This window comes from Oryx dammah, unplaced genomic scaffold, assembly GCF_014754425.2.
Source record: "Oryx dammah isolate SB20612 unplaced genomic scaffold, SCBI_Odam_1.1 HiC_scaffold_18, whole genome shotgun sequence".
NCBI lineage: Eukaryota > Metazoa > Chordata > Mammalia > Artiodactyla > Bovidae > Oryx > Oryx dammah.
In genome coordinates, this window is record NW_024070202.1 from 47,254,865 (window position 1) to 47,280,071 (window position 25,207).

At 43.1% G+C, this 25,207-nt stretch overlaps 1 protein-coding gene and 1 non-coding gene across 5 annotated transcripts in view; one reads left to right on the plus strand and one right to left on the minus strand.

Moving 5' to 3' along the window:
• ATXN7L1 (ataxin 7 like 1) overlaps window positions 1–25,207 on the minus strand; it is a 256,387-nt gene that overhangs the window by 88,322 nt on the left and 142,858 nt on the right. The window lies entirely within an intron of this gene.
• TRNAG-UCC lies at window positions 3,395–3,467 on the plus strand. Its single transcript has one exon. It is a non-coding gene; the product is annotated as a tRNA-Gly (tRNA).

Sequence of the window (25,207 nt, forward strand, 5' to 3'; positions counted from 1 at the left end):
AAGTTATCCGTTCATTAAGACAAAAAAATCTAATTGTATAAGCTATGAGTATGTAATAAGGAATTCGGAAAATTCAGGTATGAATGTGGAAGAAAATAAAAATTACCCATAATTACTACATTTTTTGTTAAAAGATACGTGTACATGCATATTTTTTTTTAAATATGACTATACTGAGCACTTTATATTGTGTTGTCCAAAAACATCATTTGGGTTTTTCCATAATATCTATTGGGCCTCCCTGTTAAATGCTCTTTTTTTCCTATCATGAAATTTCTTTGTCATGAAATATTAAAAAATATTTTTAGAGGTCTACTTCATAGTCTAACAGCCTTTACTGTTTGGCATTCCTACTGGTTCCAATTTTTTGCTATAATAGATAATTCTGTAGTGAATGTCCTTTAAGTAAGTGCTTACATACATTTCCATATATATATGTATATATGTTTTCATATAAATTCCTAGGAGAAAAAATTTTAATTGCAGGCCCTTGAAACATGCAGTCAAATGCCTGGCAGAAGGGGAGCCCCTACTTACATATCCACCAGCTCCATAGAGTCTGTTTCCTTTCTTTATCACTAACACTGGGTACTATTAATTTATCAACTTTTGCCATTTTTATAAGTGAAAAACATTGGTTTAATATTTATTAGTGAGGTGGAACATTTTTCATGCTTGGTCACCTGAATTTGTTTTTATGAACTGCATGTTCATACCCATTCTTCAGTACATGTCTTTTGTCATTAATCTCTAAGATTTTTTACAATAGAATATAAAAAGAATATAAGTAACTGCAAATTAGGAGTTGAAAATGATAATTTTTTCTTTGTAAGATTTAAAACCATGAAATGGTTAATGTCATCATGCATTAAAAATCTTTTCATGATGAAGGAAAGGACATGGGGGGAGGTAAAGATTAAATCTCATAAAAAGTTCTTTATTACCCAAGCTGATCCCACAACTCTCATTTTGAAACTCCTCCCTTTCCCAGGTAGCTCCACTAGTAAAGAATATGCCTGAGATGCAGGAGACCACGGTTTGATTCCTGGGTCAGGAAGATCTCCTGGAGAAGGGATAGGCTGCCCACTCCAGTGTTCTTGGGCTTCTCTTGTTGCTCAGATGGTAAAGAATCGGCCTACAATGCAGGAGACCTGGGTTCGATCCCTGGGTTGCGAAGATCCCCTGGAGGAGGGCATGGCAATCTACTCCAGTATTCTTGCCTGGAGAATCCCCATGGACAGAGGAACCTGGCGGGCTACAGTCCATGGGGTCGCAAAGAGTCGGACACGACTGAGCAACTAAGCACAGCACCCCTTTTAAAACAACAGCAGCAACAACAAAGCACCAGACATAGATACAATGACAAGGTGACCTCTTAGAATGAGTCCTGTCCCTAAGCTAGGTAGCCCCCATGCTCTCCCAGGTAATCTGTAGCAGGACGCCACTCACAGGGAAGAACATTCATGTGGGCACCTACCCACACGGGTCCAGCTCGAGCACCCACGAGAAGTGCAGTACATTTTGCAGAGGTTCTTGTTTGGATTAGAGACAGAAAGTCTGTGGCCCAGATTCTGGGTTCCTGTGTGCCACCTGGCATGTGCTAAGTGATCAGAAAAACCCATAGAAATTGGAATCCGCCTCCACCCTCTGGGCGGACAGGACTGAAGATTTAAGGAAGCTACAACACTGTGTGCTCGACTCACTGTTCCAAAGAGGCAGGGCCTCAGTCACCTTCTGGTGTGGTTGCTGAGGACACCCCAGAGAGGCAGAGCACAGACCTGTAAACTCTGGAATCTCCCAGGCAAGGAAACACCTCTTCACACACAGTTTGCATTTCAACAGCTGACAGCAGGAGGAGAAAATGTGGCCAGCCAGGTTGGGAGGGTGGAGGGTGACAGCTGATGGGAGGTGAGCAACCACCTTGCACTTGGGGCAAACCCAGGGCACTCAGTGCAGGGCAGGTATTCAGGTTGGATGCTTACCATTCACAGGGGCTCTGAGTCTGCCAAGGCATATGTCCAGGCTCTGACTGTTCAAAAATAGAACAGGAAGTCCAGAGCAGAAGGAAGGCTGTAGCACAGGAATACGAATGGGGAAAAAGGATTGGTCTTGCAGGGGGAGTCTCCAGATTGAGCGAAGAAAGCACCAGCTCCAGGTATGAAAGACATCACAGACAGATGATGAATGGAGGCCAGGAATGAGGTTGCCTACAGCATTTCCACATTACCTCCAACTTTCAGAATGAGCGAGACTATAACACAGAGCAAGCTATAACAGTCGCCAGGCCATGAGCACTTCCCACTATGACAGAGAGATTCTTCTTTTCTTTGGTAATCAGTAGTTGAAGGACAGATTAGTGAAAGGAAGCTCAGGAAAGACAAAAAGGAGTGGCTAGCTAGGGAGAACGTTTGCATTTTGGCCTTTCTGGAATTCATTCCCTGACCCCATCCATTTCTTCTTCCACTAACAGATCTTGATTTTGCTCTGAGGAACACCCTTCTCCCACGTTCAGTCCATAGGCACCCATGGGGGGTAGACCCTCCCCCACCTCTGAAGACTTGAGGGGCTCCCTCCAAGGACATGGGTAGTTTTTACAGTCATTAATCCAGGCAACTGTGAAGGCCTTGTAGGTTAAAGAGCTTCCACATACAAAATTGTTACCCGGGGCTGTGGGTTGTTCTAGTTTCCTAAACTCAGGCACCACCTTGTCTCTTGGTTCCCTAGGTTAGGATTCAGAAGTGCCCCGTGGCAATAACCCTAGAGAAGGGAGCTAGGAACATTCTTTGTAAGCATCTTCCCTGCATTTTCACTGCAGAACTAATTGGCCGTAAGGCAATCTTGCCTTAGAAGATAAAATAATTGGCTGACAGTTTAGTCTGACAGTTTGGTTTCACTTCTCCACTGATACAGGACTCCTATTCTTATATTGCATAAATCTTAGCTCTCATAATGGTCTATACAGTGAACACGAGACATGTGGTCTTAAAATGGTGAACGAGAAGCACTATGTATATTGACTCAATAGAAAATATGGTGATAAAACTTATGGGAAAGTGTGAAATAACAGAGGGCAAACCTGACTGCAGACTACTAGAAGATGATAACATATCAGTTTGCAAATCCTCGAGTGATTTGAAGGCACAGAGTCTAAGCCACGTTTCCCATAGAACCCTGGAACGTCTGTCAAGGGACAAGTGACAATACACCAAAAATACACAATGGTGGGAGGTTTTCACAAGGCAACACAGAGCTCAGTCACCAATGTGCATCCTAATATATGGAAACTGACACCTTGCTCAATGAAGGAAGAAATTACAGTGAAACAGAAAAAAATGTGATGCTGAGTGAGGAGAATAATCAACAACAACAAAGTATAAAATACTGTCAAGGGACTTCCCTGGTGGTCCAGTGGCTAAGACTCTGCACTTCCACTGCAGAGGGCCCGGGTTCGATCCCTGGTCAGGGAACTAAATTTCACATGCTGCAACTAAGAATTCGTATGCCACAAATAAAGATCCAGAGAGCTGCAACTATGGCCTGGCACAACTAAATAAATGAATATTAGGTGGCTCAGACTGTAAAGCGTCTGCCTGCAATGCAGGAGACCCGGGTTCAATTCCTGGGTCGGGAAGATCCCCTGGAGAAGGAAATGGCAATCCACTCCAGCACTCTTGCCTGGAAAATCCCATGGACAGAGGAGCCTGGTAGGCTACAGTCCATGGGGTCGCAAAGAGTTGGACACGACTGAGCGACTTCACTTTCTTTCACTTTCACTTAAAATAAAATAAAGTGAATGAAAGACTTGGAAGACAAGCGCTTATGTACAACCCACAAAATAAAATCAGTTACTTGTGCAATACTGCCATGAATCTGCTGCTGCTACTGCTGCTAAGTCACTTCAGTCGTGTCCGACTCTGTGTGACCCCAGAGATGGCAGCCCACCAGGCTCCCCAGTCCCTGGGATTCTCCAGGCAAGAACACTAGAGTGGGTTGCTATTTCCTTCTCCAATGCATGAAAGTGAAAAATGAAAGTTAAGTCGCTCAGTCGTGTCTGACTCTTAGCGACCCCATGGACTGCAGCCTATCAGGCAAGAGTACTGGAGTGGGATGCCATTGCCTTCTCCATGCCATGAAAATGTATTCAGGGATTTCCCTGGTGGTATGGTGGATAAGAATCTGCCTGCCAATGCAAAGGACACGGATTCCATCCCTGATCTGTAAGGTTTCCACATGCTTTGGACCAACTAAGCTCTTGAACCACAGATGGTGAGCCAATGCTCTAGAGCTCGCGAGGTGCAACTTCTGAGCCCACCTCTTCAACTATTGAAGCCTGAGTGCCTAGAGCCTGTTCTCCACAACATGAGAAGCCACCAGAATGAACAATGAGAAATCCACACACCACAACTAGAGAGTAGCGCCCCACTTGCTGCAACTAGAGAAAAGCCTGCATAGCAATGAAGACCCAGTGCAGCCAAAAGTAAATAAAGAAAAAAAAATGTATAGAAATATTTTGTATTTCACAATAAAGACTTTAATTTGTTTTTGTTTGTTAATTCTCATTTTTTGTTTCACTATGTTTTTTTAATGTTTCTCTTTTAGTTTCTGTTATTTAATATTGCTATCACAGCCAATGAGTTATATAGTGAAAATGTTTGCAATGAAAATGCCTGTGGCAAACAAAGATGTCTACAGCCAAGATGCTTATGGCCAAAAAGACACACCAGAGAGATAGCCCAGGGCTTCTGCTCAACCTGGAGCAGGAGCAGGTACAGTGGCTACTGGTCAGGGGTCCAGACCTTCTCAGAAAGGGCGACTAAATCTAGGAATGATTAGACTACATTTTGGGCAAATCTGATATGTATTTAAATCAGGGATATACCTGGAACTTTTGGTGGAGACGGGAAGAGTTAGGATTTGGCAGCTTCACAGACAAAGGACAAACTAAAACCCCACAAGTGACAGAAAAGCCAATTATATAAGGAGTGCACAGTGCTTTTGAAGTAAATTTCTGCTTTTCAGCAAGCAGTAATGAACAGAGAGAGCCATCATAAAAGGTCTGGCCAAGATTATGCTCAAAGACTGGGCTGCCAGGGAGACTAGGAAAGGACCCTCTTCAACTGTGTCCCAAATTCTGGAGTCTCCCAAAAGCCAGGGTGACTGGATAACCTCTTAAATGTCCTCTGGCCCTATAACTACCAAAGCTGAAATGTAGTTGAATTAAGAATTGAATTCTTAAGCCATAGAAACCTGGAGGTATGGGCTGGAATCTGAAACCTGGAATCCACTTCTTTAAATAGCCTGAACACCGCTCAGGAAGCCTGATATCTTGATCTTGGTACAGCTCTTGGACCACAGTTCCTTCTCCGGGTAGTTATCCACAGTGCAGGTGGTTAATTAACATATGCAGAGTGCAGACTTGAATGGGTACAGTCAACACAGCCCTTTTCTGAGTTAGCATCCAGGCACCTTCTCTTTGCCTCAGAGGAGCCAGTGTCTTTCGGGCATCCATTGGGCAGTCCCCAGGCGCTGTCCACCTGTCTGACAGAGCCAAAGCCAACTCTGGTGAGGCTGCCATGGGCAGCCCTGCTTTCCTCCACTTGGGCAAAGCCACTTGTTTCACTTCCTCCCTGTGGCCTCTTCATTCTCTTGGGACCTTGGGCTACGGAAACTTTTCCTTCATACACATGGCTTCTCTGTCCAGGTTCTGACCCTGCAGAAATCCTCAGCAAGGAGACCCTTTACCCACCCAATAGCATGGACAGCAACGACCACAACAACCCAAGCCTCTGGGTGCTGAATGGCAGGGCCAGGATGTGGCTTCAGAAAGTAGTAGCCTTCCTGCCCCATTCTTTATCTGGCCGCTGGGCAGTGGGTTGGCCCCAGCAAGAGAGGAGACACTCACACATGCCCTGGGTAACATTCATCGTACAGATGAAGTCACTCCACAGTGACTTCAAAATGCATTTTAATCCAGCCACGGACACTGGACTGTCCTCAAACACTAGGAAGGCAGAGGTGGAAGACGGAGCGAGCAAGACAGTGCGTGCATATGTCTGCACATGAACACATGTTTGGGGTTGGGTCTATATTAAGAAGATACAGAACTACTTCCTGTTTTCCAGCATTGTGGCCCCAAGTCTTGATACTTTTGTTCTTTGGCTGCATGAAGTGGGGTATATAATTTTGTGTTGGGGTTTCTGTGAAACAGGGGGCTAAGAGGGCTTGGAGTTACACAAAGCTGGGTGTGAATCCTGATCCTGCCACTTGCCAGTTGTCTTACTGCAAGTTCCTTTACTCCCTGTGCCTCAGTTTCCTCATCGACATGCTGGGAATAACGAGAGTCCTTCTGCAAAGCTCTGCTGTGATTGCCAAATATGTTAACATACACAGTGCACTTAGAAAATCTCCTGGAACACAGTACATATTCGATAAATATTTCATATTATTATTCAACAAGTGGCAAATAGCATTATTATAAACAAAATGGGGTAGGAAACTGAATTAAATCAAACCTCAGTTCTTTTGCAGCTCTAAAATCCCACAATTTTATGATTTTTTTTTTAATGGAAGATTCAATGGATCTTTTGAAGGAAAACACCATTGAAAGGGAAAGAGGCCACAGAGAACCTAGGACTGTGCTGCCCACCCAAGTCCTGGACCTTGTATGTGCAAGCCTACATGTTTTGCTCTGTGTCAAAGCCCGTGTGTTTCAAGTTGGCACAAACTGGGACAGCCCCCAGCACTGTAGCCTCCTCCCTGTGAACACTGCAGAGTGAGGAGGTCAAGACTCTTTCTGTTTGGCCTGTTTGTAGATTCTAGCTCTGCCTCCAAGCTGCAGCTCCATTATGCTGAACTGTTTAGCTGGGCCATGAGGTCAGAACTAATAGGCTTCATGTGTCCATTCCACCACTGAGCTATTCTATCGGCTGCCAAAAGAGTACTTCAGTGGCCATGTGGACACAAAAACTCTGAGAACTAATAAATTTAGTAACGTTCAGGATCAATACACAAAAACCTGTTGTGTTTCTATACACTAATAATATACTATCAGAAAGAGAAATTAATAAAAAATTCCTTTGACAAATTGCATCTAAATGAATAAAAAATCTAGGGATAAATTAACCAAGGAAGAGTAAGACTTAAATATTGAAAAGAACAAGACTTAAGTGAAAGAAATGGAAGAAAATGCAAATAAATAGATATTCCATGTTCCTGGACTGGAAGAATTCATATTGTTAAAATGTCCATACTGAGCCCACATGCTGCAACTACTGAAGCCTACATGCCCCAGAGTTCACGCTCCACAACACGAGAAGCCACTGCAACTTGAGAGTAGCCTCGGCTTGCCGCAACTAGAGAAAAGCCCATGAGGCAGCAAAGACTTGGCACAGCCAAAAATAAATAACATAAATAAAATTATAAAGAAAACGTCCGTACCAGGACTTCTTTGGTGGTCAGTGGCTAGGACTTCATGCTCTCAATGTAAGGTGCCAGAGTTTGATCCTTGGTCAGGGAACTAGATCTCACATGCTGCAACTAAGAGGTCACATGCCGCAACTAAGATCCTGAAAGCTGCAACAAAGATAGAAGATCTTGTGTGCTGCAACTAAGACCCAGCACAGCCAAATAAATAAAAAAAAAAATAAAAATGTCCATACCACCCAAAACAATCTATCTTGCTTGGAAAATTCCATTGACAGAGGAGCCTGGCAGGCTAAGTCCATGGGGTTGCAAAGAGTCAGACACAACTGAGTGACTGAAAATGAAAAGCAATCTACAGATTCAATGCAATCCATATCAAAATACAATGGCATTACAGAAACAGAACAAATAGTCCTAAAATTTGTATAAAACCATAAAAGAAGCTGAACAGCCAAAATAACCTTGAGAAGGAAGAACGAAGAGGAGAGGCACCATGCTCATTAATTTTAAACTATAATACAAAGCTATAGTAATTAAAGCAGTGTGGTATTAGTATAAAAATTACATAGCTCAATGAACATAATAGAGAGCCTAGAAATAAATCCATGCATATATAGTCAAGTAATTTATAACAAAGGGGCCAAGGATATACAATAGGAAATAGATAGTCTCTTTAATAAATGGTGTTGGGGTGCTTTCCTGGTGGCTCAGTGGTAAAGAATCCACCTACCAATGCATTAGACACAGGTTTAATCCCTGGTCCAAGAAGACTCCCACATGCTGTGGGGCAACTAAGCCTGTGTGTCACAACTATTGAATCTGTGCTCTAGATCCCAGGAGCCACAGCTACTGAAGTCCACACACCCTAGAGCTAGTCCTCTGCAACAAGAGAAGCCATAGCAATGAGAAGGCCTGGAACCACAACCAGAGAGTAGCCACCACTTGCGGTAACTAGAGAAAAACCCTCACAGCAATGAAGACCCAGCACAGCCAAAAGTAAGTAAGTACAATTATTTTTTTTAAATGGTATTGGGACAACTAGACAGCGATATGCAAAAGAATGAAATGGGACCACATCTTACACCATCTACAAAAACCAACTCAAATGGATTAAAGATTTGAATGTTATTTCTGATACCACAGAACCTGTAGAAGAAAATATAGGCAGTGAGCTCCTTGACATAGCTTTTGGAGATGATTTTTTTCAATCTGACACCAAAAGCAAAAGCAACAAAGGCAAAAATAAACCAATGGGACCACATCAATCTAAAAAGCTTTCCACAAGCAAAGGAAATAATCAAGAGAATAAAAAGGCAACTTGCTGAATGGGGAAAATATTTTCAAATCATATGTATATGATAATGGGTTAATGTCCAAAATATATTAAGAACACATACAACCCAATAGCAGAAAAACACATAATCTGGTTACAAAATGGACAGAGGATCTGAACAGACATTTTTCAAAAGAAGACATACATATGGGCAACAGGTACATGAAAGGATGCTCTACCTCATTTATCACCAGTGAAATGCAAATTAAAATCATAATGAGATATCATATCTGTTAGAATGACTGTTATCAAAAAGATAACAAATAACAAGTGTTGGTGAGGATGTGGAGATGCAGCCACTAAGGAAAATAGTATGGAGGTGCCTCAAAAAGTTAAAAATAGAACTACCACATGATCCAGTAATTCTAATTCTGGGTATTTATCTGAAAAACAAAAACACTAACTTGAAAAGATACAAGCACACTTCCCTGCAGCATTATTTACAATAGCTAAGATATGGAAACAACTCTCAGTATCCATCAATGGATAAATGGATAAAGAAACTGTAGTGTGTATATTTACACACATACACACACACACACACGTAACAGAATACTGTTCAGCATAAAAAAGAATGAGGGATTTCCCTGGTAGTCCAGAGGTCAAAAATTTGTCTTGCAATGCAGGGAACATAGGTTTGACCCTTGGTTGGGGAACTAGGATCCCACATGCCATGGGGCAACCAAGTCCACAGGCTGCAACTAGAGAGTCTTTTTTTTTAATTTTAAAAAGAATGAAATCTTGCTATCTGCAACAACATGGATGGACCTTGAGGGCATTATGCTCAGTGAAATAAATCAAAGAGAAATACCATATGATTTCTCTATGTAAGGGACTAAATATAAATATGTATACACACATATATCTCAAACTCATAAATACAGAAAACAGAGGCAAGGGGTAGGATAAATGGGTCAATTGTTTTGGATTTTTTTTTAAGTTAAAAAAAAAAAACAAAATTAAAAAGATTAAAAAAAAAATTGTCCCATTGGCACTTGACTTTGTTGCAAAGCCAGGAGGAACAGGAGAAGCAGTACTTGCCAAATAGGCTAGATTTTGGAAGTGAAAGTCATTGCTCAATGGGGGACTGGGTTTTTCTTTGATGGGAACAGAATATCTGGGTTTAAAACCTTCTTTTTCAAGAGAAGCAAAAGACAGGGTGTATTAGTTTTCTACTGCTGGCACAAAGTACCACAAATTTTGTGGTAAACTGTGTCTTAAAACAACAGGAATTTATTCTTTCCTACCTCAACTGGCCAGAGTTCCGAAAGCAAACTGCCGGCAGGGTTGCTTCCCTATGGAAAATTTGAGGGAGAATCTATTCCCTGTCTCTCCATTTGTGGTGTCACCTGCCCCACTTCCATCTCTTGCCTCTGGGTTCACATGGCCTTCTTCCCTGTGTGCCTCTTTCCAAACCTTTCTCTCCTTTCTCTTGAGTTTACTGCCCACCTTAATCCAATACAACCTCATCTTAACTCAATTATTTTTGCAGACATTATTTCCAAATCAGGTCACGTTCATAGGCAGGGGGTGGGTAGGGTTTGTGCTTATTTTTTAGGGTGCACATTTCAGTCCACTACACAGGACAAACCAGATCCAGAATACAGTGTTGAGGAGAAAAGAAAGAGAGTTTACTGTTTGATCTTTGATCAAACAAGAGAAATCTCCTTTGCTCTGAGAAAAGCTAGGAAAGATCTCTAAGTGGAAACAACCAGATCCTGTTCATCTCTGCCTTCCCCACTCCGGAGTCAGTTGTGGCAAATTACAGGACTATTGGGAGAATAAGCACCTAATAATTAGTGTGCAATGAAAGATGCCCCATAAACCTTAAGAAAAAATCTGATTGAATCCTTCCTCATCTCATCCTCAGATGGCATCATCTCTGCCTTCCCACGGTTGATAAGTTGTGTGAGTGCATCCTCTTTGGAGCAATCTGCTCTTTGAATGCCATGCACATACCTGGTTCTGATTAATCAGAATGGGAACATGGTGAGCAACTTTTTAATTTAATTTTTCCATTTCTGATGAACTGGCAGCACAGCACGTTATTAGCTTGCACACATCCATCCTAACTCCCAATCATCCGGGAAATAATTCCAGGAGCACAAAGAAGGCTGTGAGAGTGCCGCTGGGAGGGATGCACATCTGGCACGTGCAGAAGGATTGAATCCACTGCTCACATTATTTTAGGATGCTTAACACACCCCCAGTCTTGCAGGCAGCACAGAAAGTGTCTCATTTGCCATTTAGTGGAAGCAAACCAAGACGGAGCTGAGGGTCAATGTAACAGCTGGCGAAGCTGCTGTGAAGAAGCCCATGGCAGCGGCATGCCACCCTCACCTCTGTCCCCTCCATGCCAGGCTTCTTGCCTGGTGTCTGATATACACTCAATCAAACAGGAAAGGAAGGTTCAGAGATGCAGTGGTTACCTCTGCAGAGGCATTCTGAGCGTTTCCAATCTGCCTGAATAACTGGAAGGCAAAAAGGCATCCCAGTGCCCAGCTCTTAGCCCATGATGGCTGAATGAATAAACTCATGAACGTCCTACTCATCAGGAGCCTGTGAGAGGCCAGGAAGAATCTCACCTGGTATCTGCTATCGTGGTCCTTCTGTGACTGTGGCATTCCAGGCCCCTGTCAAGCAAATGAGGAGCTCCTGCAGATTCATACAACTGCTGCAGCGTCTGTTTAGAATCAGTGTCTGAGTGGATAGACCACTCTACCACACTGCCCCTCTTCTAATAAATTAACTATTAACATTTTAGAAATGATTGAAATCATCACAGCATGAGGTTCTTTTAAATAACACACAATAGGTCTTACCCCATAGTTACTACTCTCCAGGGAGAAACACTAAGACAAATTAAAAACTAGCAATTGGATCCTCTTCTCTCTCCTCTCAGTCACATAATATAGAACAAGATTTTTTTTCTAGTTTGACTATGCTGATAGGTAATTTGACAGTAGCTGTTACAATTAAAATGTGCATCTCTATGCCCCAGCAATTCCTGGGGAAACACTGCATATGTACAAGACTGTTCCTGCAGCATAGCTGGTAATAGTAGGAGGAAAACCCCAGGATTGTAATCAACGTGTCCATTCTATGCAATGAAATTCACAAGGCACAAAGCCATACAGACTTGAAAGACAACCAAGATGAATCATCTGGAGAATATCAAGTTGCAGAAGTCATGTATGATACCATTTATGTTCAAACATACATAGCAATATTAGTCATTTTCTATATATATATATATATATATATATATATATGCAGCTACAAGTGCAAGAAAAAAGCATGCACAGACACATCACATCTCAGATGAAGAAAAGCGTTTACCACTAGCAGAGGAATTGGGCTTGGAAGAGTATTAAAGGGGACTTTAACTTGTACTAATGTATTACTTATATAACGTGAAAATTACTTTAAAAAAAACAACCCTGGGAAAATGAGAAAGTATGATTGGACTATTTTGTTTCTCATGGTGATTTTTCTCTATAAATTTATTATCTAAAATAGACTTATTATCTGAGATAAAATGTAAATTAAAAAGTGTGCCCTTCAGATCTCAGGAAGGAATGCAGATGGTGACGAGAGTCTAACTGTATTACAAATATATAAAACCACCCCACTGAAGAGGCCTGGGGAGAAGTGCTGGCCTAAGTAGCTTTGGAAATGAATGGAATCTGTAAGACTAAAGGAACATCAGCACTGCACTCTCACTGATAAAGCTGTTTCCCATGGAGACCTTTGTACAGATAAGTAAGTGGAGGAGGCTAGAAGAGTCCATATGGTAATAGATTAGAGCTGGAGACATCAGAATGAGCTCATGTTTCTACCTCAACATAAATACAGATGGTTACATACAGAAATGGGCTTCCCAGGTGCTGCTAGTGGTAAAGAACCTGCCTGCCAATGCAGGAGGTGCTGGAAATGTAGGTTCCGTCCCTGGTGGAGGGCATGGCAACCCACTCCAGTATTCTTGCCTGGAGAATTCCATGGACAGAGGAGCCTGGTGGGCTACATTCCATAGGGTCGCTTATCACACACATAGAAATATCTACAGATATGTATTTATACACAGGTTAGTGTGTGTGTACATATATATATTCTTTTTTTTCCCCTTGCTCTGTCAGCTGAGAGGGCCGAGAAACAACAATACTTTGGTAGCAATGGATATTGATTTCTGATATCATTCTTCAATCAAAAGAACCAGGACTCCCTGGAGAAATGGCTAATTGTAAGGAAGGAGAGCACACTTTCTATTCCTTAAGTGTGGACTTCCTTCCAAAGAGTAGTGCATATAAAAGGGGACAGTGGAGAGACCTGACAAGCATACCTCGGCCAGGTGACCCAGGGCAATGTCAACAGTGATAAACCATGATGACAGTGTGATGCTAATGATGCGAGGAAAGGCTACCTCTGTGATCTGGAGCCCCAAGACCCACAGCCCAAGTCTAATCATGAGAAAAAATACCAGACACATTTCTACAGAGAGCCTTCCTAAAACTCCCTGATCAGTACTCTTCAAAACTCTCAAGGCTGGGACTTCTCTGGTGGGCCAGTGGCTAAGACACCACACTCCCAATGCAGGGGCCTGCGTTTGATTTCTGGTCAGTGAACTAGATCCCACATGCTGCACTGAAAGATTCTCAAAACAAAAAACAATAAAACCAACTCTCAAAGTTACCAAGCAAGGAAAGCTCACAGCCAAGAGGAGCCTAAGGAGAGAGAATGCAATGTGGTGTCCTAGAACAGAAAGACATTAGAGAAGACGATGGAAATCTGGCTGAACTATGGACTTTAGTGGATCAAGATTAGTTCAATAATTGCAAAGTATATCATACTAATGTAAAATGTCAATAATAGAGGAAACTGGCTGCGGGGTATGTGAGAACTCTAAATTATCTTTGCAATATTTTTAAAAGTCTAAAACTGTCCTAAAAATAAAGTCTATTGGAAAAAAAAGTATTCTTTTAATGTACACATTCTTTTCTATTCTTTATTGAAAAAAAAAAAGTAAAAATCTAAGTACAGATTTAAAATTTACAAGGTTAGATCACAGAATTTTAAACCTGAGAGATTTTAGGACTAGGAGGCCAACCACCTGAGACTACGGCTGGACTGAATTTGTAGTTTGATTAAACAGCTTGGCGTACTTGACCGCCAAGACCCTCACGGCACTCAGCGATAGCCACTGAGGTCTTGGCAAGCCATGGTACAGCTGGCCTAGAATGAGCATTTGTAGTCAATGTGAGCAAACTGGAGCCAGTGCTGGGTGGGGATAGGGTCATTGCAGCCTCGTGTATGGTTCTTGTCTATCTGTTTGCCCTGCTACTCATGCCATGCTGCTGGTTTAGATGTGGGCAGTAACTGGTGAGCTAAATCAAGGAAGGTCTGGGGAGACCATCACTCTTCTGCTCAAAGTTCTTTAATCTCTTGGAAATGTCTGTCTCGTTTACTCCCTTCCAGTCACACTAGCCTCCTAGGTATTCCTCAAACCCTCCAGGCAGACTCAGCGTCTTTGCACTGCTTGTTTCCTCTGCCTGAAATGCTTTTCCCCTGGAACACCTCATGACTCACCCCCACCACTTCTTTTGGGTCTCTGCTCAAATATCACAGTATGAGAGAGACCTTCATGGAGAAAATAGCAACCCCTTCAGCATCACTCTCTTCTTTCCTCACTTGCTTAATTTTCTAAGTATTATTAATGTTGTCTATTTAGTTGCTTGTTATCTGTCATTCCCAAACAGAAGGTGATTTTGATGAGAGCAGAGACTTTACCTTTTTTTGTTTACTGTTATATCACTAATATCTAGAACAGTACTGAGTACTCAGCAGGCTCTCAGTAATATTTGTTGAATAAATACGTGAATGAATGAGAGGTCTTTTTACATCAAAGTGTGGTGAATAATACGTCAATAAATAATAATAATTACAGTCACACTGCATTTCTCAGCCCCTTCTGTTCTTTCTTTAATAATTTTTTTTGGTCTTTGTTGCTGCGCACAGGTTTTCTCTGCAGCAAGCAGGGGCCACTCTAGCTGTGTGCACAGGCTTCAGGGGCTGCAGCACAGGGTCTCATTAGTTGGGGCTCTCGGTCCCTAGAGCACTTGAGTGCCAGTCGTTGTGGCACACGGGCTTTAGTTGCCGGCAGCATGTGGAATCTTCTTGGACAAGGGATTGAACTTGCGTCCTCTGCACTGGCAGGTGAACTCTCATCCACTGTACCACCAGAGAAGTCCAGCCTCTTCTATTCTTTAAAGCTTCAGAAAGTTAACCTTCTTCACAAACTCTTGTCTTGGTACAAATATGGCATATGTAAGTGGATTGTTCATTCAACAAATATTTATTAAGTGGGTCCTGTATGTCAAAGCACAACAGTGGCACCAGGGGTACAAAGGTGAAAAAGACCCACTTTCCAACTTCCAGGAGCTCCATTCGCTCATGTACACATCTATCCACCCTTCCAATCCTTTTGAGGCCCTGCTAAGGGTCAGACACTGCATGGCTAAGCAATATTAAGCATATCACATTGTCTTTATCTCTGGATTGTTAACCCTCTTAATAGCAGAGAATTGAATAATGCAGTTGTAACTCTGCCATGTACTAATTATTTGACCCTGAAAAATCATAATTCTCTGAGTATTAGTTTCCTCATCTTGTAAACAAGGGTTTGAGACTCCTGGACAGCCTGCCTCTCACCACTGCTGGGAATGTCAAATGAAATGATCCCAAAATAAATGTGCTTTCTGCACCAGGAAGGCCCGGACACATGGAAGGGATTCTCAGCCAGTAAATGCTAAAAACAAAACTGAAACCCAAACAAACAAAACAAAAAAACCCTCAAACTGAACCCTTCACTCAGATCACTTCTCAGTGGGCCCCACAGCCTGAGCAGCTGCTGTGGCTGGAGGGGCCAACCTGCCATCACTCAAAAATTCCATGGTTAAACAAAAGTCAGAAGAGGCCGTCTGACTCCTGTTAAGGTAATCCTTTGCAGATTAAGCAGACTATCAGTAATCTTTGGTTAACATCTGAATCAAGTATGTACCAGCTTTTCCCACTCTTGGCCCCTCCAGCTGGTGGTCTGTTGTCTACTGTGTGTTGTTCTGAAGCTTTAGCAGCCCTCAGTCTTCTTTTATATTTTTTAAAAAATATCTTGACTTGGCTGGCTCTGGAGTTTCTTAGAAGATGAAAAGAAACAAAGAAAGTGAAGTCGCTCAGTCACGTCTGACTCTTTGTGACCCCATGGATTGTAGCCTACCACACTTCTCCGTCCATGGGATTTTCCAGGCAAGAGTACTGGAGTGGAATGCCATTTCCTTCTCCAGGGGATCTTCCTGACCCAGGGATCAAACCTGGGTCTCCTGCATTGTAGGCAGACGCTTTTATCATCTGAGCCACCAGGGAAGATGGAGCTTGTTAGTCAATGAAAGTGATTCTTAAATGTTGACTTATAAACATCACTGACCAGGCCAGGCCCTTTCCAAAGGGAAGATATTTTAAGTCTTCCAAAGTCTAATCAAAGTGAATAAGCAGAGAGATGGGGGTGGAGTGGGAAGGAGAGGAGAGAATATGAGACAAAGTAAGGAGGTGACGGAGCAAGCAGAGAGGATACATATGAGCCACGACTGGATTTCTCCATTGCTCTGGAATTTCCTACTCTCATATTTATGTTCTCTCTTCCTGATGGGGTACATGACATTGTCAGCATTAACTGAAAAGGTGGAAGCTTTCAGACAGAGCTGGCAAATTTATTCTATGGAAACAAAGACTCACCTTTCCTCTGTGATCTCACCTATAAAGGCTAAAACAGTTTCAAATTAAATACCCTGAATACATTCTATTTTCCTCGGCCTCTTTCCCACTAGACTCCCACATCCTGGGATACACTAACAACATCTATAATAATAATAGTGGGATCTGCTGACTCCCATTCAGAGAGTGCTTTATCTGAGCCAGACACAGTGCTGAGCACTGTAATTTGTTGTTGTTTAGTTGCTCAGTTGTGTCTGACTCTTTGCGACTCCATGGACTGCAGCATGCAAGGCTCCCTAACTCCTGGAGTTTGCTCATACTCATGTCCATTGAGTTGATGATGCCATCTAACCATCTCATCCTGTTGCCCCCTTCTCTTCCTGCCCTCAATCCATTCCCAGCATCGGGATCTTTTCCAATGAGTTGCCTCTTTGGATCAGGTGGCCAAAGTATTGGAGCTTCAGCTTCAGCATCAGTCCTTCCAGTGAATATTTAGGGTTGTAATAGGTACTACAGTACATACACCCAGTACACTAGCAGGGCATGGATGGGACCGTTTGAAGGAGGTCACCACTACCTTCATTGGTCCACCATAGTTCGGCCCCAGGTAAATAACAGGGAGAGAACACAACTCCACCCATCAACAGAAAATTGGATTAAAGATTTACTGAGCATGCCCCTCCCATCAGAAAGACCCAGTTTTTCCCCCAGTCAGTCTCTCCCATCAGGAAGCTTTCCTACGCCTCTTATCCTTCTCCAGAAGAAGGCAGACAGACCACAAGGCAGAAGGAAGGCAGACCACAATCACAGAAAACTAACCAGTCTGATCACATGGATTGGTGATCAGATTGGTTGTCTAACTCAATGACACTATGAACCATGCTGTGTAGGGCCACCCAAGACGGACGGGTCATGGTGGAGAGGTCTGACAGAATGTGGTCCACTGGAGAAGGGAATGGCAAACCTTTCAGTATTCTTGCCTTGAGAACCCCATGAACAATATGAAAAGGCAAAAAGATAGAACACTGAAAGATAAACTTCCCAAGTCGGTAGGTGCCCAATATGCTACTGGAGATCAGTGGAGAAATAACTCCAGAGAGAATGAAGAGATGGAGACAAAGCAAAAACAACACCCAGTCGTGGATGTGACATAATAGAAGCAAAGTTCAATGCTGTAAAGAGCAATATAGCATAGGAACCTGGAATGTTAAGTCCATGAATCAAGGTAAACTGGAAGTGGTCAAACAGGAGATGGCAAGAGTGAATGTTGACATTCTAGGAATCAGCGAACTAAAATGGACTGGAATGGGTGAATTTAATTCAGATGACCATTATATCTACTACTGTGGGCAAGAATTCCTTACAAGAAATGGAGTAGCCATCACAGTCAACAAAAGAGTCCAAAATGCAGTACTTGGATGCAGTCTCAAAAATGACAGAATAATTTATCTCTGTTCATTTCCAAGGCAAACCATTCACTATCACAGTAATCCAAGTCTATGCCTTGACCAGTAATGATGAAGAAGCTGAAGTTGAACGGTTCTATGAAGACCTACAAGACCTTATAGAACTAACACCCCCAAAAGATGTCCTTTTCATTATAGGGGACTGGAATGCAAAAGTAGGAAGTCAAGAAACACCTGGAGTAACAGGTAAATTTGGCCTTGGAGTACAGAATGAAGCAAGGCAAAGGCTAATAGAGTTTTGCCAAGAGAACACACTGGTCATAGCAAACACCCTCTTCCAACAACACAAGAGAAGACTCTACACATGGACATCACCAGATGGTCAACACCGAAATCAGATTGATTATACTCTTTGCAGCCAAAGATGGAGAAGCTCTAAATAGTCAGCAAAAACAAGACCGGAGGCTGACTGTGGATCAGATCATGAACTCATTGCCAAATTCAGACTTAAATTGAAGAAAGTAGGGAAAACCACTAGACCATTCAGGTATGACCTAAATCAAATCCCTTATGATTATACAGTGGAAGTGACAAATAGATTCAAGGGATTAGATCTGATAGACAGAGTGCCTGAAGAACTATGAAGAGAGGTTTGTGACACTGTATAGGAGACAAGAATCAAGACCATCCCCAAGAAAAAGAAAAGCCAAAAAGGAAAACGGCTGTCTGAGGAGGCCCTACAAATAGCTGTGAAAAGAAGAGAGTGAAAAGCAAAGGGGAAAGGGAAAGATATACCCATTTGAATACAGAGTTCCAAAGAATAGCAAGGAGAGATAAGAAAGCCTTCCTCAGTGATCAGTGTAAAGAAATAGAGGAAAACAACAGAATGGGAAAGATTAGAGATCTCTTCAAGAAAATTAGAGATACCAAGGGAACATTTCATGCAAAGATGGGCAAAATAAAGGACAGAAATGGTATGGACCTAACAGAAGCAGAAGATATTAAGAAGAGGTGGCAAGAATATACAGAAGAACTAAACAAAAAATATCTTCATGACCCAGATAATCACGATGGTGTGATCACTCACCTAGAGCCAGACATCCTGGAATGTGAAGTCAAGTGGGCCTTAGAAAGCATCACTATGAACAAAGCTAGTGGAGGTGATGGAATTCCAGTTGAGCTGTTTCAAATCCTAAAAGATGATGCTGTGAAAGTGCTGCACTCAATATGCCAGCAAATTTGGAAAACTCAGCAGTGGCCACAGGACTGGAAAAGGTCAGTTTTCATTCCAATCCCAAAGAAAGGCAATGCCAAAGAATGCTCAAACTACTGCACAATTGCACTCATCTCACACTCTAGTAAAGTAATGCTCAAAATTCTCCAAGCCAGGCTTCAACAGTATGTGAACTTCCAGATGTTCAAGCTGGTTTTAGAAAAGGTAGAGAAACCAGAGATCAAATTGCCAACACCTGTTGGATCATCGGAAAAGCCAGAGAGTTCCAGAAAAACATCTATTTCTGCTTTATTGACTATGCCAAAGCCTTTGCCTGTGTGGGTCATAACAAACTGTGGAAAATTCTTCAAGAGATGGGAATACCAGACCACCTGACCTGCCTCTTGAGAAATCTGTATGCAGGTAGGAAGCAACAGTTAGAACTGGACATGGAACAACACACTGGTTCCAAATTGGGAAATGAGTACGTCAAGGCTGTATATTGCCACCCTGCTTATTTAATTTATATGCAGAGTACATCATGAGAAACTCTGGGCTGGATGAAGCACAAGCTGGAATCAAGATTGCCAGGAGAAATATCAATAACCTCAGATATGCAGATGACACTACCCTTATGGCAGAAAGTGAAGAGGAACTAAAAAGCCTCTTGATTACAGTGAAAGAGGAGAGTGAAAAAGTTGGCTTAAAGCTCAACATTCAGAAAACGAAGATCATGGCATCTGGTTCAATCACTTCATGGCAAATAGATGAGAAAAGAGTGGAAACAGTGTCAGACTTTATTTTTGGGCTCCAAAATCACTGAAGATTTTGACTAAAGCCATGAAATTAAAAGATGCTTGCTCCTTGGAAGAAAAGTTATGACCAATCTAGTAGTATATTAAAAAGCAGATATATTACTTTGCCAACAAAAGTCTGTCTCATCAAGGGTATGGTTTTTCCAGTGGTCATGTATGGATGTGAGAGTTGGACTGTGAAGAAAGCTAAGCACAGAAGAATTGATGCTTTTGAACTGTGGTGTTGGAGAAGACTCTTGAGAGTCCCTTGGACAGCAAGGAGATCAACAAGTCCATCCTAAAGGAAATTTGTCCTGACTATTCATTGGAAGGACTGATTTTGAAGCTGAAATTCCAAAACTCTGGCTACCTGAGGCGAAGAACTGACTCATTTTAAAAGACCCTGATGCTGGGAAAGATTGAAGGTGGGAGGAGAAGGGGACAACAGAGGATGAGATGGCTGGATGGCATCACCAACTCAAAGGACGTGAGTTCGAGTAAATTCTGGGAGTTGGCGACAGACAGGGAGGCCTGGCGTGCTGCAGTCCACGGAGTCACAAAGAGTTGGTCACGACCGAGCGACTGAATTGAATAGGCACTACCAACCGCTCTGTACTGAGTCCAGTCCCTCTTTTTGGACTTTCCCCATTCAGTGTCAGGAATCTTCTGTCAGTTATGGGCTGATGGAACTCATTCCTGTCAACATGTTTTCTCTCCTGTTCTTTTCTTTTCTTATAGAAGAAATTCAAACACACAGAAAGAATGGTATAATAAATGCCCATGTGCGCACCACTCAGTTAATATATTTTGCCAATCCTATATCATCTATTCCTACCTCCCAACTATTCCTTTTAGGGAATATTATAAAGCAAACACCAGATGCTGTCCCATTTCACCACCAGTTCTTGGCATCTTTTGTCTTTTTCTCCCTTTGTTTAATGGTGCAGTGACTCCAAGAAGCCCAGTGGGATTTCCTGCTGCGGATGAAGGTGTACAGAGGAAGACAGTCTGCACTGCTCCTATATTAATTATCCAAACTTAAGCCAGCAATCTACTCATTTGTTCCTTTTTTATATTGTGTTATGGTGAGGATGGTTCAAGTTGCCTCATTATGAATTACTATTATTCAATGAAGCAAGGGATAGAAACAAGATTTATATAGAAGACTGGGGCTGATATAAAAAGACCGGGTTAGATATAAAACTAACAGGGTTGTCTCTGAGGGGGATAGGTGGTTGGAAGGGATCCTAGAGTCCCTGGTCAGGGACCCCAACTACAGGAAGAACAGGACGCATCCTCTTCTGTGATGCTTACAGGGTGGTTTAAGGAGGCTTCAGTCACAGGCAGTCACTGCTGTGCACGCTGGTGCTGAACCCAGGAACTGGGAATGGACTCAGGAGGAGAGCTAAAAATGTGGACTGACACTGCTATTTATTCACAGGGCTGCTCACGTGTAAGCTCAATCACTCTCCAGCACAATCATGAACAGGGATGTCATTAAAACCCCCCTGAATTCCAGAGAGTAAAACTCTCTGTGGGCTCTCTTGGCCTTCCTTTGCAGCAAGCAAAGTTGTTGGCTCAGAATCCAAATATGAGCGGTCGTGTTCCTGACCAGGTCTTTGGTCTTTGAGCACAGGACACATGCGGCTCTGTGGACCCCCCTGGGCTCTGAAGGGAGGCTTGGTATGTCTGCAGCCGAAGGCTGCTTGGTGGAGCTCTGGCCACATGAAAGGATGGGTGGGGAGTCTCTCCTGGAACTGCTGCTCGACTCAGCTCGTTTAAGACCCATAAACCAGGCTTGTGCACTCACTGGGATTTCCAGTTTTCTTAAGCAGTGGCTCTGGGAAGCTGGAAAACGTTTCCACCGCCCGGCCCTTCCCCAGACTAACAAGGTCAGGATCTCAGGAGTGGGGCCCGGTGAGGCTGCTCAGACGATGCTTCCATGCCTCCAGGCACAGATCTACTGCCCGAGCGAGGGCATGTCACGCACACCAAATCTTGCTTTCTTCCCTGTCTTTCTTTGTTAGGGTCATCTTTTACCTCAAAGCTTTTGAGATAGAAGAGATCTGTGCTTTTTAGGCTTGAATATTCAGGTCATGCTGGCTTCGTGAAACGAATCAAGGGAAATTTTCATCTTATTCGAGGGGCAGAAATAGTTTGAATAAGAAAGGCAATACCTGGTTTTTGAAGACTAGACAGTATCCAGTTATAAGACCAGGAAGGCTTTTTAAAAAGGGTATCTCTTTAATGAACTCTATCTAAAGTGTCCTATGGTTATTGGTCTATTCAGATGTTCTGCCTCTTTGGGGGCAATTTTGATAATTTTTATTTTGCTAGGAAATTCCCCATTTCCTCTTGATTTTCAAATTTATTGTCACAGATTTTCACATACAATGCCTTTTATAATCCTTTTACTCCTTTCTAAATTGGTAATTATATTTTCTTTCTCATTGTAATGTGGCAGACCATGAGCCTTTCAAATTTCCTCCATTATAATAATAATAGCTATAACGATTGTTGATCCTTGACACTGTGCTAAGACACACAGGTCTGCTTTACTTGTACTAATTCATTTAACCTTCATGACAACTCAGTGTAAATATGGACTCCTATGACCTTCACGTTACTGATAAACTCCTCACTTTTGGGTGCACAGAGAAGTTAGGCAACTTGCAACTGTATCATAGAGTAGCAGGCAGCTCTCTCTGCTGCCTACCCACGTGTGTGTGTGTGTGTGAGAGAGAGAGAGAGAGAGAGAGAGACAGCCTACCATTTGAGTATAATATCCTTGGGTTAAGAGTTAAAGGGGGAGGAGGAGGGAGAAGGAAAATAACCTTGTGGGAGCTGCAGGTTCCTGCTCAAAGCTCTTAACAAGGGAATATGGTCTTTTAAGAGTTCTGTGGCTGGGAGGTGACAAGATCCCACTGGCAGAGTGGCCCAGAAGTTTTGGGCTGTGAGCCCCAATGGTTATATGTGTTCTTGGCCATATGACCCTTATGGTGACCTGGCTGAAGGTCATTTAATTGTCATAAATGTTCACTCAGACAATGAGAAAAGCTGGATCAACACTGTGAGGCAGACGAGAGGAGATATGAAAAAAATTAACTGCAATACGTGAAAGAGGGGAGTGGTTGTGACATTCTGCTCAGAACTGAGGCACACTCTGTGATTTTTATAGAAAAAATTGTATTAGAAGATCTCCCAGACCTGGCTCTCTATTGCTTCCAGAATAAAATCTTAACTCTCCAGTGTGGCCTTCAAGGATTTCCACCACCTGGCCCCAACTGTCATTCTAAGCCCATCAGCTACTGCTCCCTACAGGCACCCCTGTAGTTGACTCAGAACAAACTCCGGGTTCTTGATGTCCTTGTGTGTCTGCCTCTGGGCCTTTGCCCATGCTGTTACCACCACCAGGAATAGACTATCTCCATCTCTGGAGGATCCACATTTGATGAATACTTCAGGCTCTAGCATGTCATGATACCATTCTCTGTTCTCTCGTCCTACTAAATTGTACCAGCACTGACATACAGCTTACCACGAGGGCCAGCACTTTATATTTGTTAACTCATTTAATCTTCAAAACAACTGTACAAATTATGTGCTGTTCTTGTCCCTATTTTATAACTAGGAAAACCAAAGTTTAGTAAATTGTCCAAGTCTGCACAATTAGCAGCAGAGTTGGGATTGGAACCCCAGTCATCTGGCTGCATGCTCTTAACCCCACTGCGCAGTACCCGTACCTCTCAGTAGGCTTAAGTCGCAGCAACGTAGGAACATGCTTTCCCTCCCTTGCAGGATGGCAAGCCCTCCCAGGGTAGGCTGTGGGTGTGGGCTTATTGTTCCTTTAGACGCACCCTCACTATTTGCTGATGGATGGAGTTAAGCCAGAGCTGGTGATGACAAGGCTACCTTTTTCAGGAACCTGCAGAGAAGAGTGCAGGCCTAGGTGGATGGGCTGGGGAGGGCAAGGGGGAAGAATTTTAAACCATGGTCCTTGCTGTTGAGATACTTAAAGTGTGGGTAGGGAGGCCAACTTTTTGATAAATGACACAGTGGAAAATCACTGCTGAAGAGAAAGAAAGTGAGTCACTCAGTCATGTCCAGCTCTTTGTGACCCCGTGGACTGCAGCATGCCAAGCTTCCCTGGCCACCACCAACTCCTGGAGTTCATTCAAACTCATGTCCATCGAGTCAATGACACCATCTAACTATCTCATCCTCTGTCGTCCCCTTCTCCTCCCACCTTCAATTTTTCTCAGCATTGGGGTCTTTTCCAGTGAGTCAGTTCTTTGCATCAGGTGGCCAAAGTACTGGAGCTTCAGCTTCAGCATCAGTCCTTCCAATGGACTATACAGGCCATGGAATTCTCCAGGCCAGAACACTGGAGTGGGTAACCGTTCGCTTCTCCAGGGGATCTTCCCAACCCAGGGATTGAACCTAAGTCTCTCACATTGCAGGCGGATTCTTTACCAGCTAAGCCATGGGGGAAAGCCTGCTGAAGGGAAAGCAAATACAAACCCACAGAGTATAAAGTGAGGCAGGCAAGGGAGATGCTGGCAGAGGTGAGGAAGTCTGAAGGTTCCTGGGGACCTGGGACCATACCTTAAGGTCCTGCTACACAAAGCTTGGTTCCCATACCAGCAACAGGGGAACCTGTTTTGAAATACAGAATCTCAAAGCCTCACACAACCTTAAGCAGAGTCCTGGGGGCAGCGGGTGGAGGCAGGGGTGGGAGAAGGCATATGCAGATTAAACTTTGAGAGGCACTCTCAGAAGGCCAGATGCTCAAGCCCATCCCCAGAGGTTGTCATTTAATTGGTTTGGGGTGGGCTAGGGCATCCATATTTTCAAAAACCTTTGTAGGTAATTCTACTGCAAGCATTCCACGTTAGGACCTCAGCTTAGGCCTTCCCTTGAGACCTGTGGAATGGAAAGATGGAGGAGGGCAAGGGGTGGAGAATCCCGGCTCTGCCATTAATGAGCTACATGACCTTGGGTACACCACTCAATGTCAAATCAAGAAAAAGTAGATTAGATTCAGTTCAGTTCAGTTCAGTCACCCATTCGTGTCCGACTCTTTGTGACCCCATGAATCGCAGCACACCAGGCCTCCCTGTCCATCACCAACTCACGGAGTTCACTCAGATTCACATCCATCGAGTCAGTGATGCCATCCAGCCATCTCATCCTCTGTCGTCCCCTTCTCCTCCTGCCCCCAATCCCTCCCAGCATCAGAGTCTTTTCCAATGAGTCAACTCTTCGAATGAGGTGGCCA